We start from the raw sequence: 11891 nt of genomic DNA, 5'->3' as shown, positions 1-11891 counted from the left end.
AAATAAAAAATAAACTGTTATGTTAAAAAGAAAAAGGCAAAAGGAAGGGGCATTTTAAATGGGCTTCTTCTCCATTAACTTTCAGACAAAAATTTTCTGTCCTCACTGCAGTGCCTGGACTAAAGTGTCTATGTGGCTTTCAGCAAGATGTATAGCCTCTTTGTGGCTCAGCTTCCCCAAATATAAATTGAAATAGTAACAGTTGTCCCACAAAGTCCTTAGTAAGGGTCATTAGCTGCTGTGTAAAATAGTGCCGACTCAGCCTGAGCTGGCAGTGTCACTCTTAACCTCTGCACTTAGGAGGCAAAGGCAGGGAGACCCTGTCTCAAAAAGACCAAAAAAAAAAAAAAAGATAGTGCCAACTCTGCCTAACACACAGCAAGCACTGTAAACATGACTGTTAAAGAAAAACAGATACACTGTCTCAGAACAGTGTTTAGAAAATGTGAATTGATACTCAGAAATCCCGATTGATATTCAGAAATGCTTCTCTTTGTTCCTTGCTTGACACTTAAGTTCCTCCCAGTCATTGTCCTCAGTTTGTTCCTGCAGGAACAGGGATCTGGTGAGTGAGAATGGCTCTTTGGTTCAGCCCACTTTGGAGGGTGCAGTTTTCTTCCAAATCCTTCCAAATCTTCTAAATTAGTCAAGTACACTTCCTGTGGGGAGGACAGATACCAGGGTGGGGCCAGAGGAAAAAGGTGTTATAAGAAAATCAGAACTTGTGTTTGCTTATTTGATTTTTTTAAGGGTATCAAGAGACATATATAATAGCCTTTGAAGAGTATACATTTTATAATATACATTTTGCAGTAGAAACACACACACACACACACACACACACACACACGATAGCTGCTACCTGCCATTTAATACTTGTCTCCTTTAATACTTATGACCATAAACAAAGTAGTTGTCACCTCTGTGATGAGGAAACTTTACCTGGAGAGGTTAGGCAAAGGAAAGCCATATGATTGGTTACAAGTAGAACCTGACTATCCATGAAGTCTCATTTAATTCCTAAGCAATTCTTTGACTCCCCCAATGCTGGTTCCAGAGTACATTCTACAGGTATGCTTTCAGAACAGAGAGGAATTTCAACACAGCAGGGCAGGAGCCAAGCCTGAGGTTTCCTGAGAAAAAGCAGGCTGGTCTGGTTCTGAAAGTCTATTGCAAAACCCTCTGTACTGAGTCATTGATCTGTGTCCGGAGGCTGGGAGCTGCTTTCTGAAGCTACCTGCCCCCTCACTCCAGCCCCTTCCAAAAGTTCAGTGCTGAACACAGGTGGTGATGAAAACAGGAAGCCGCTTGTGTAAAGAGAACACTCCAGTCCTGCAAGCTGAGTTTTTCTTCTTGAGCATTAGCACAAAAAGATGCTGAATAAGAGACACAGGTGACTCCACGACAACTACAAACAGCACGGACTCTAGACTACTGACTGAGAATTCTTTTCAGTGCATATCTCCATGGTGCTGAAAAATCTTTCTTTCTCTCCATTTCCTAGAGGAGAGAAAGTCTTACTGATTTGGGGGTCTCTATATGGAGTTCCATTCGCCAACATTCTCAACTTACCAAAAGTGCCCTTGTTCTTGTCTGCTGTTTCCAAGGCCCACCTACTCTACCTGGCTGACGCTCTTCCTTTTTGCCCCCATTTCCTTCATTTGAACTACCCCAGCCTAAAGTGGCTTCATCTTCTGACCAGTATCAACTGTCCTCTGATTTATTAGGCAGTAAATCATACTCCTGATATGCCCCTGACAGCAATTCCATTGCCTCCGGTTATTACATAAATCCTTTGTTAACTTCTCAGACCTTTATTGTTAACTTTCAGACTTTATTGTTAACTTTCCTTGTCTCTTCAAACATGCTTAGAGGCTGGATTTCAAGGGCTATGTTTAACCTCTCATCACATTTCCACAATATCTTGTACAATGCCAGATGCCTAGATCAAATTTTTGATCTAGATCAAAATTATGAAGTTCATTTTGAAGGTGGGCCAACTCTCAGTTCTCACCTGTCTGTACCAAGAATGTCCTGAGCAGACAAAAAGGAATTTGGTGGTATTTTTCATAGCTGAAGTTTAGCATTTCAGAGAATTTTGGCTGTCTTCTTGAAAAGAAGAACAAACCTTTGTTGAGCATTTTCTGTGTACGAGGCACTGTACTGGGCCTTAAGAAATGTATTTCTTGGGGCTGGAGAGACTGCTCTTGCAGAGGACCTGATTCCATTCTCTGCACCCACATGGCAGCTAACAACTGTCCCTAACTCCAGTTCCACGGGAATTCAACAACCTCTTCTGATCTCTGTGGGCACTGCATTACACAGGTGCACTTACATACATGCAGGCAGTGCACTCACACACATAAAAATTAAAAATAAAAAATAAGCTTTTTTTCTCACACACATAAAAATTAAAAATAAAAAATAAGCTTTTTTTTTTTAAAAAAAAAAAAAGAAATGTATTTCTCATAGTTCTGGAGACTGGGAAGTTGAAAGTCAAGGCACTAGCAGGTTCTGCTGACAGCTGCAGCCTCTGGAGAGGAGGAACACTGGGTCCTGACAACAGCAGAAACAGGGGGCAAGGAAGCCAAATGTGTGAAAAATATGGGTTTAGGCCAGGCGTGGTGGCACACGCCTTTAATCCCGGCACTCGGGAGGCAGAGGCAGGTGGATCTCTGTGAGTTCGAGGCCAGCCTGGTCTCCATAGCAAATCCAGGCTAGCTAGGGCTACAGGGAGACCCTGTCTCAAAAAGACCAAAAAAATATATATCTATATATATGGGTTTAAATAAAAGTCTTTTTAGTTACTTGTATTCATGTGTGACTGTGTAGGGGTATATATATGCATATGCATACAGGTGCCCACAGAGGCCAGACTAGGGTATCAGATTTCCCTGGAGGCAGTTGTGAACTACATAAAAGTAGGTGTTAGGAAAGGAACTTGTGTTCTCTGGGGGAGTTGCAAGTGATCTTAATGGCTGAGCTATCTCTCTAACCCCTAAATCTGGCTCTGGATTTTTTGTTGTTTTGTTTTTCTTCTCCTCCAACTCTTCCTTCTCCTCTTCCTCTTCATCCTCCTCTTCCTCCTTCTTCCTTCTCCTCTTCCCATTCCTTCTTTTCCTTTCTCCTTTCTCCTCCTCCTCCTCCTTTCTGTGAGACAGGGTTTTATTTATCCCAGGTTGACCTCAAACTCCCTATGTATCTAAGGTTGACCTTGGAACTCACAGCAATTCTGTCTCCCAAGTGTTGGGATTATGAGTGAGCCACCATGCCCACCAGAAACCTTTTAATAAAGGTTTTGAATCATGTTCCTGAGAGAGGAGCCCAATCACCTCCTAAAGGCTCATCTTAAACTGTCACTTGAGCATCACTTGAATTTCAGAGGAGCTACATTCAAGACATAGCAATCTCTAAAATCCTGGAGCCATTTTCTTCAACATCCTCAAACAACCACCACAAAATACCTCCCCAGATGGTCTCTGTCTGTGAACAACCACAGGAAGCTGAAGCTGCTAAACAAGAGGTAATCCCAAGGCCTCTTCTGTCATAAAATACTGTAAAAACTGGAAACAGAACATGAATCCATCAATGTACCCCCTGATGTCACAGCAGGCCCTTCCACCATCAGGAAAAGGAGGTCATACAGTGGAAAGCAGCCAGATGTCTTATCTCCAGCAGTTACTTTGTCACTTCGACTTGCAGATCTCCACCAGAATGGCCTGAATAGTCAGAAGCCGGCACTGTCAATCATATACTAAAAAGAGTTTCTTCCTTGGGAAGCACTGATTGCAGTTCCTGAGATATCTATGTCCTGACCCTGACGTCATATGTTGAAAGTTTTCAAGGTGGTGTTAATGAGAAGCCAGAGCTGAGAACCTCTGAACTTTGGCTCTGATCTCGTGGTTCTGTCTGTCATCTCCATCTCTAGGTCTTGCCAAATCCCAGCCTGAGGCCATCCCATTCTTCCCTCAACAGAGCTTCTATGTGGTGGGGAAGGCAGAGCTTATGCCCATTTTACTCCACCCCACACTCTTTCCTAGTCCCTCCTTGCATCTCAAATGCACATTTCCCTTCTTTCATGACTTCCTCTTGGCTTATCCTCGGCCCACTGAACCTTCCCTTTCAGTAGCTGCTATGACCCAGCACCTAGCCAGGACATACTCACCAGCTACCTGGAAGAAGAACACAGCCTGCTAGAACTGAGAACTTAACTGTCTTTAAAGGTCCATTCAGTAAACATGTAGTCCCCAGCATGGTACTATTGGAAAGTGGTGGAACCTTTAAGAGGTAAGGCCTGGTTGAAGAAAGTTAGGAGGTTGGTGGCATGCCATTGAAGGGAACTGCAGGACCTTTGCTCCTTCCTTTTCCACCTTCTTGACCATAAGGTAACATGTTTTCTTCTGCCTTGCAATCCCCACCATTGCCATATGGTAAACCCACATGTGCCAAGAAGTGGAGGTGAGGGAGCATCAGTTATTAAATAGAATCTCCAAAACTGTGAATCAAAGTAAACCTTTTATCTTTATAAGTTGATTTTGGTTTGTCAAGACAGGGTATTTGTATAGCCAAGGCTGGCCTCAAATTCACAAAACAAAGATGACTTTGCACTCCTGATCCTCCTGCCTCTACTTCCCAAGTGCTAGGATTATAGGTGTGTACCACCATGTCTGGCTTTATAGATGAATTTGTCTTAGGTTTCTGACAAGATGATGGAATGCTGTGTAACATACCGGCCCTTATATGTGCATGAAATCATACATCCTTTTGAGACAAGATCCATTCCTTGCACCTCTTCATGCCATGGCAGAAATAAGTGTGGAACACTGTGCAAGCGGTAGACAGGTGCCTAAACAGTAAATAGACAGAGATAAACAAGGAAGGATCAATTGGACAATTATTTCTATACCTCTGTCATGAAGCAAGCAGAGAAACAATGAATAAGCAAACAAATGTAGGGTATGGTGGTACACACCTTTAATCCCAGCACTCAGGAAGCAAAGGCAGGTGGATCTCTGAGACTGAGGTCCACCTGGTCTACACAGCAAGATCCCTGCTAGTAGAGGCTACTGGGAGACCTTGTCTCAAAAAAACAAAACACATACACACATACACACACACATACACACACACACACACACACACATACACGCACACACACACCACACAGAAAGGTAAATCTTATTTCCAAGAATGACAAGCACAATAAAAATTAATACCTTAAAGCAGGTTAAAGAAGTAGGGAATGGATGAAAAAAAATAGCAAATTTCTTTTCTTTTTTTCTTTCTTTTTTTTGGGGGTGGGGGGAGACAGGGTCTCCCTATAGCTCCAGCTGACCTGGAACTCACTCTTGGGACTAGGCAGGCCTTAGATTCACAGAGATCCATCTGCCTGCCTCTGCCTCCTCAATGCTGGGATTAAAGGTGTGTGCCACCATGTCTAGCATAAATTTTAGCAAATTTCTACTAAATGAAAATGACACAAATAAAATTTAGGTTATGCTCACCTAGTATTTTTCCCCACTAGGCTCTACAGAGCTACAAAGAACCATTCAATGTCTGTATTAGTTACTACAGTTATTAGAGCGAAAACCACTGACTGGGTGGATTAAACAACCAAATGTATTGTCTCTGGGTCCTGAAGGGCTAGAAGTCAGTTGGATCCTTCTGAGGACTGTGAGAAAAAGACCCACCTCAGGTCTCTCTCTTTGACTTGTAGATGGTCACCTTCACGCTGTCTTCCATCTCAAGAACAAATCACTAGGGCCATGCTTGACTCGGGAAGATTCTTCATTAATGTCAGATTTAATTCACTTTTGTCCAAGAAAACTCAAGGCAAAGGATGAAACTGTTTAATCCAAGAAACTAAAATAAGGCTCATAACCTCCAGCAATTCCTGGAACTCTCTGAGTCAAAGGAAATTATGTTTCCATGACACAGTCTGACTCTTGATTTCTTAATTAGGGGTATTTGCATGATGAGAGGAGACTTGTTTCTGAATAGTCATTGCTCTCCTCTCAAATCAATGGCCCTGCTCCTCTGACATAAGAATTATCTTTACAACTGCATGAGTCACAGAGTCAGGAGGATGAACAGCAGGAAAAAGGGAATGCACCTTTAGCTAGAGACCCCTCACCAGGATGCAGAGGCCGATGGAGGACCCTCAGCTCAGCCTTGCAATTGCCAAATTCAGCAGAAATAACAAAAGAGCTTTCAATTTTCTCTCCACTTTCAAGATACACTATCTCCCCCTTCAGCAATCAACTAGGCACACTACTTGCAGTCCCTGGACGAATAACAAGAAACTTGGGACCCAACAGCCCCGAGAGAGGACACCCATGAATGTGAGAGATGAGAAGAGCTAAAACACAATGTGGCCTCACCTTTGTTCACTGGTCGAGGACCCCTATGTGCTAGGATGGTTCCCTAGAGACACATATAGGGCTAGGCAGCAGAGATTCTTTAAATGAATGGGGTGTTTAAGGTGTTCCGAGACCTCTAAAGGCATGCTTCCCACGTTGCCTTCCATCACTAAAAAAGTTAAACAAAGATCTCAATAAGAATGGACTGGAGAGATGGCTCAGTCAGTAAAGGGGCTTGCCACCAAGCCTAACAACCTAAGATTAATTTCTAGAACCCATGTGGTGAAAGGAGAGACCCAACTCCCCCAAAATGCCCTCTGATCTACACAGACACACAGACATACACACACACACACACAAATCAATAAATGGGTTTTTTTTTTTTAGAAGGGGGGCAGATATCTTAGCAGGGACCTTGTCAGAGTGGGCAGCCACCTTGAGATCTACCTGCTCTAATCATGCGAATGAGGAGTCATGGTAAGTCCAGGAAAGGTCCTCTTTCTTTTTTCTACCAACCACAGCCTGTGTCAGGCATTCAGTCCTCCAGATTGGGCCCTAAGCAAGAGCCCAAAAATGATTTTTAGATGATGATCCACAAATCTGAGGCACATCAATCAGAACCCCATATAACATGTCAACAGAACTTTCCTCACACTGCTGTGAAGAGGCTGATGAAGAACTGCCATGCAACTGAAAACTGTTAAAAACAAACCCCAGGATTTTGTAGTGTCTCCGGGGAAAGACCTAGAAATGGCTTCAATCAAATCCTTGAACTACAGCTTCCCAAGGGAGCTCCAGAGAGAGGACTCTTGTAGTCAAGGCCTGATGACAGGACTTTGATCTTTTGCTCTAAAAAATCAGGCATTACCAAGCAAGGGCTGGGAAGATGCTGTGTGTCCCTCTGTCCTGACTAGAGTTTATCAAAGGAAAAAGATACTTGCAGAGACCTGCTATGTAAGTAAGAATTTTGAAATGCTTTGGATTTTTCTTTAAAGGGGTGGGAAAATTGAGTCATCACATAGCAGATGGTCAATGTAGAAGGCTGTATTTATCATAAATGAACACAGCAATGTTCCTGGAACCCTGTCACTTTCCAATCAGGAAGTGGCACCTCCATCTCCACCTCTTTAGTCTTAGTGGACTTTGCTGAAGGCCTCAACTGAGAATGTGGGGGCTGACAAGATGGCCCAGCTGGTAAAGGCACTTGCAGTTAAACCTGATGACCTGAGTTCAATCCCAGGGTCCTATATGGTAAAAGGAGAGCGCCTATTCCTGCACGCTGTCCTCTGACCTCAGTGTGCATGCACACACTAATTAAAAATAAATAAAAATTTTAAAATGAATGAATGAATGAATGAGAGAGAGAAATAATAATGGCTGCTGACTTTCAGGCAAAGTTATAAAAAAAAGACAAAGTTTCTTTCTACCTGACTCTTTCTGAACTCCTGATCTTTGAACACAGATCTATGCTATCAGGAAACTCAGACCATTTGGAAAGGCCACATAGAGAGGGCCCCAATGATGTCCCAACCAACATCATCAACAGTCGGACCTGTGGGTGAGCAAGCTTTTACACCAAAGCTTGGTAGATTTTGACCTATGGGTCAAATTCATCCTATTGTCTATTTTTATAAACAAACTCAGTTATAGCCAGGTGTGATAGCACACACCTTTGATCCCAAGCAGCGGCAGGCAAGTCTCTGTGAGTTCAAGGCCAGCCTGGTCTACATAGTGAGTTCTAGGCCACCTGGAGCTACCTGACTCAAAAAAAGAAAAGAAAAAAGAAAAAAATATAAAAACGAGTAAATAAATTAATTTGTCTATAGCTGCTTTTGTATTACAATGACAGAATTCAAAATTAATAGAAACCTTAAGGCCCACAAAGGCAAAGATGATTTATCGTATGGTCCTTTACAGACAAAGTTTATCTGCACTAGATGATTCCAGTCTCCACTCTGAGCCACTCCAGTTAAGGTTTAGGGGAGCAAAGGTAAGCAGTCCCTACCAGCCCTGTCCATATCTTAGATTTGTGAACTAAATTAAGTTTGAGGATGACTTATTCCATGGTAATAAAGAATTGAGGGGCTGGAGAGATGGCTCAGCAGTTAAGGACACTAACTGCTCTTGCGGAAGACTCAGGTTTGGTTCCCAGCGCTCACATAGTGGCTAAAACTATCCCTAACTTCAGTTCCAGGGGATCTGACGCCCTCTTCTGACTTCTGCAGGCATTGCACGACACAGGTGTGCTTACATACATGCAGACAATACACTCATACATATAAAAATGAAAAGATAATAAAATATTTTTAACAATATTTTTCTTGTCTTTCTAAAAAATAAATATTCTTAATCAAAATAATTTTGAAGCTATGTTAAACTCAAGAGTACTTGACCATAGCTGGTAAGTTTATAATCAGGTTCTGTTGCTTGGTGCTTATCTCTGTATATACCAACTTGTAGCAATTCATTAGCAGAGAGTGTTGTTGATAATCACAATAAAGCATTTTTCTGTCCTCAGTTCTAACAAGAATTAGCTTGGGTGTTCATTCAGTTCAGATTTCAATAACACCAAAGCACTAGTTTTATCATCAAGGAAATATAATTTTATGTTATTAGCTCTTAACACCTCATTAAACTTGGCCCCCAAGAGCTGCTTGCCAGCAGTGTTATAGTTAAGTGAGAGGTCTGATTATTCTGTACTATCAACCACAGCTGTGATCTGATGTTGCTAGTAAAATCTTCTATAATAAATGCATGCAGATATTCTCTGCATTAAATACTTGAAGTTAAAATGCAAACACAAAGTAAATATAGAATCAGAACCAAAGTTATTTCTATTATTACCACATTTGGGTTGTGTTATAACAATGCATCATCTCATTAAATTGTATAAGATTTTGTAGGCGTTTTAGTTTAATGTGATAAATTGTTTTTTGTTTTGTTTTGTTTTGTTTTTTATCTTTTTGAGACAGGGTCTCCCTGTAGCCCCAGCTGTCCTGGCACTCACTATGTAGACCAGGCTGGCCTCGAACTCACAAAGATCCGCCTGCCTCTGCCTCCCAAGTGCTGGGATTAAAGGCGTGCAGCACTACGCCCGGCTTGATAAATTGTTTTTATAATTGTATAAGCTGTGTCATTTAAGGTTAAAACTGAGATACTATTTGTTGTTTCCTGCAATTAAAAAAAAGTGTGTGTGTGTGTGTGTGTGTGTGTGTGTGTGTGTGTGTGTGCGCGCGCGCCTGCCTATAACATCAGGATACTCAGGACAGCACGTCAGTAGCATGTAATTTTTTTCTTTAAAATGTGCCTGAATAAGAAAATCTCAAGGGGCTGGAGAGATGACTCAACAGTTAAGAACACTGGTTGTTCTTGCAGAAGACCCGGGTTCAAATCCCAGCACCCACATAGCAGCTAACAACTGTCCATAACTCCAGTCCCAGGGGATCTGACAGCCTCTTTTGACCTCCACAGGCATTGCACGACATGGGTACACTTACCTACATGCAGGCAATACATGCATACACATAAAATAAAATAAAATAGCCAGGCATGGTGGCATACACCTTTAATCCCAGCACTCGGGAGGCAGAAGCAGGAAGCTCTCTGTGAGTTCAAGGCCAGCCTGGTCTTCATAGTGAGTTCCAGGACAGCTGGGACTACAGGGAGACCCTGTCTCAAAAAGACCCCCCCAAAAAATAAAATAAAGAAAATCTCAAATATACGATTTCACTTATATTCTAGGAACACCTAGAATTCTTAGAGGCAGAATATAGAATAGACATATAAAAATAAAAAAATATATTTTTAAAAATAAATATTTTTTCTGTTTTTCTAAACCTGCTAGGTATGGTGGCACATGCCTTTGATCCCAACACTTGGGAGGCAGAGGCAGACAGATCTCTGTGAGTTTCAGGCCAGCCTGATCTACCTAGTGAGTTCTAGACCAACTGGGGCTACAGGGAGATACTGTCTCAAAAAGACCAAAAAAGGAAAAAAAAACATAGTGGATCCTAGGGTTGATGAGTGAGGAGATGGTAGACTAGAGTTAGTGTTAAATGGACAAGGAATCTCAGGATCAGATCAGGAAACACTTGTAGAGAGTGATAGTGGTGATGGTAACAGTATGATTTGATTTATTGCCATTGAACTTGACACCTAAAACTGATTAAAATACTAAATCTTACACTAAAGAAGCAGAGGCAGGCAGATCTATGTGAGTTCAAGGCCAACTTTCTTTACATCATGAGACCCTGTCTCAACACACAGAAAACCTGTTAAAATGCTAAATTTTATGGCATCTATATTTTGTCACAATAAAAGAGAGTTGTATAAGTCTGGTGTGGTGGTGCACACTTTTAGTCCCAGCACTCAGGAAGCAGAGGCAGGCGGATCTCTGTAAGTTCAAGGCCCGTCTGATCCACATAGTGAGCTCCAAGCCAGCTGGGGCTACAGGGAGGCCCTGTCTCAAAAAGCATACCCCTAAAAGAGAATTGTATATTATTCAAATATGAGAAACTCAGCTTAGGTTAAAAGTAGCTGGCTCAGCAATTAAAGAAAAGCACTGGCTGTTCTTTTAGAAGTTTGGTTCCCAGTACCCACATGGGAGCCACCATTCATAACTCTAGTTCCAGGGGATCTGATGTCTTCTTCTGGTCTCTATGGGCATTGCATGACATGACGCGCAGGCAATACACTCACATACATAAAATAAATAAACAAAAAAGTGGAAAAGTAGCAAAGAAGGGCCAAAGAGGAGGCTCAGCGGTTTAGATTGCTTGCTGCTTTTCCAGAAGACCTGAGTTCAGTTCCCAGCATCCCTGAGCAGCTCACAACCTCGTTACAGTTACAGCAGATCAGACACCCTCTTCCGGCTTCCGAGAGTACCCACACACATGTGGCATTCACATAGGTACACATACATACACATAGATTTTTAAAAAATAATAAAAATAATGGATGGAACTGCAAACAGTCATTCATCCTGAGTGAAGTAACTCAGATCCAGAAAGGCCAGTGTTACATGGTCTCTCTCATAGCTGGATGTTAGCTTTGGATTCTTAGATATGTATGTTTCAATTGGAAAATCCAGAAAGGTCAGGAAATAAATAAATAGGCAAATGGGAGGGTTTCATGGGAGAGGTAGTAGAATGCAGTGATGTAAAAGGGGAAAGGGGAATAATAGAGTAAGAATGGTTAAATAGGGGTAGGGAAATGGGAGGGGAGGGCAGAGAGGAAGTATGGGAAGAAATAACTAACACTAAAGGCCTCTAGAAAAAGCCATATTGGCCTGGCATGGTGGCACATGGCTTTAATCCCAGCACTTGGGAGGCAGAGGTAGACAGATGAGGTCTACATAGCAAGTTCCAGGCCAGGCCAGCTGGGGCTATAGAGGAACTCTGTTTTACAGTATATACATATACATCATAAAAGGAATTACCCTATATCAGGGAGGGATTGCCTCTACTAAATACCATAGGCTAGAAAAATAAAAGCTCAATTCCAGGGATGGACTCCCTTTTTCAAAGCTGTTGA

Source organism: Nannospalax galili, unplaced genomic scaffold (assembly GCF_000622305.1).
Source record: "Nannospalax galili isolate Female #2095 unplaced genomic scaffold, S.galili_v1.0 scaffold18, whole genome shotgun sequence".
NCBI lineage: Eukaryota > Metazoa > Chordata > Mammalia > Rodentia > Spalacidae > Nannospalax > Nannospalax galili.
This window is presented reverse-complemented; position numbering follows the sequence as displayed.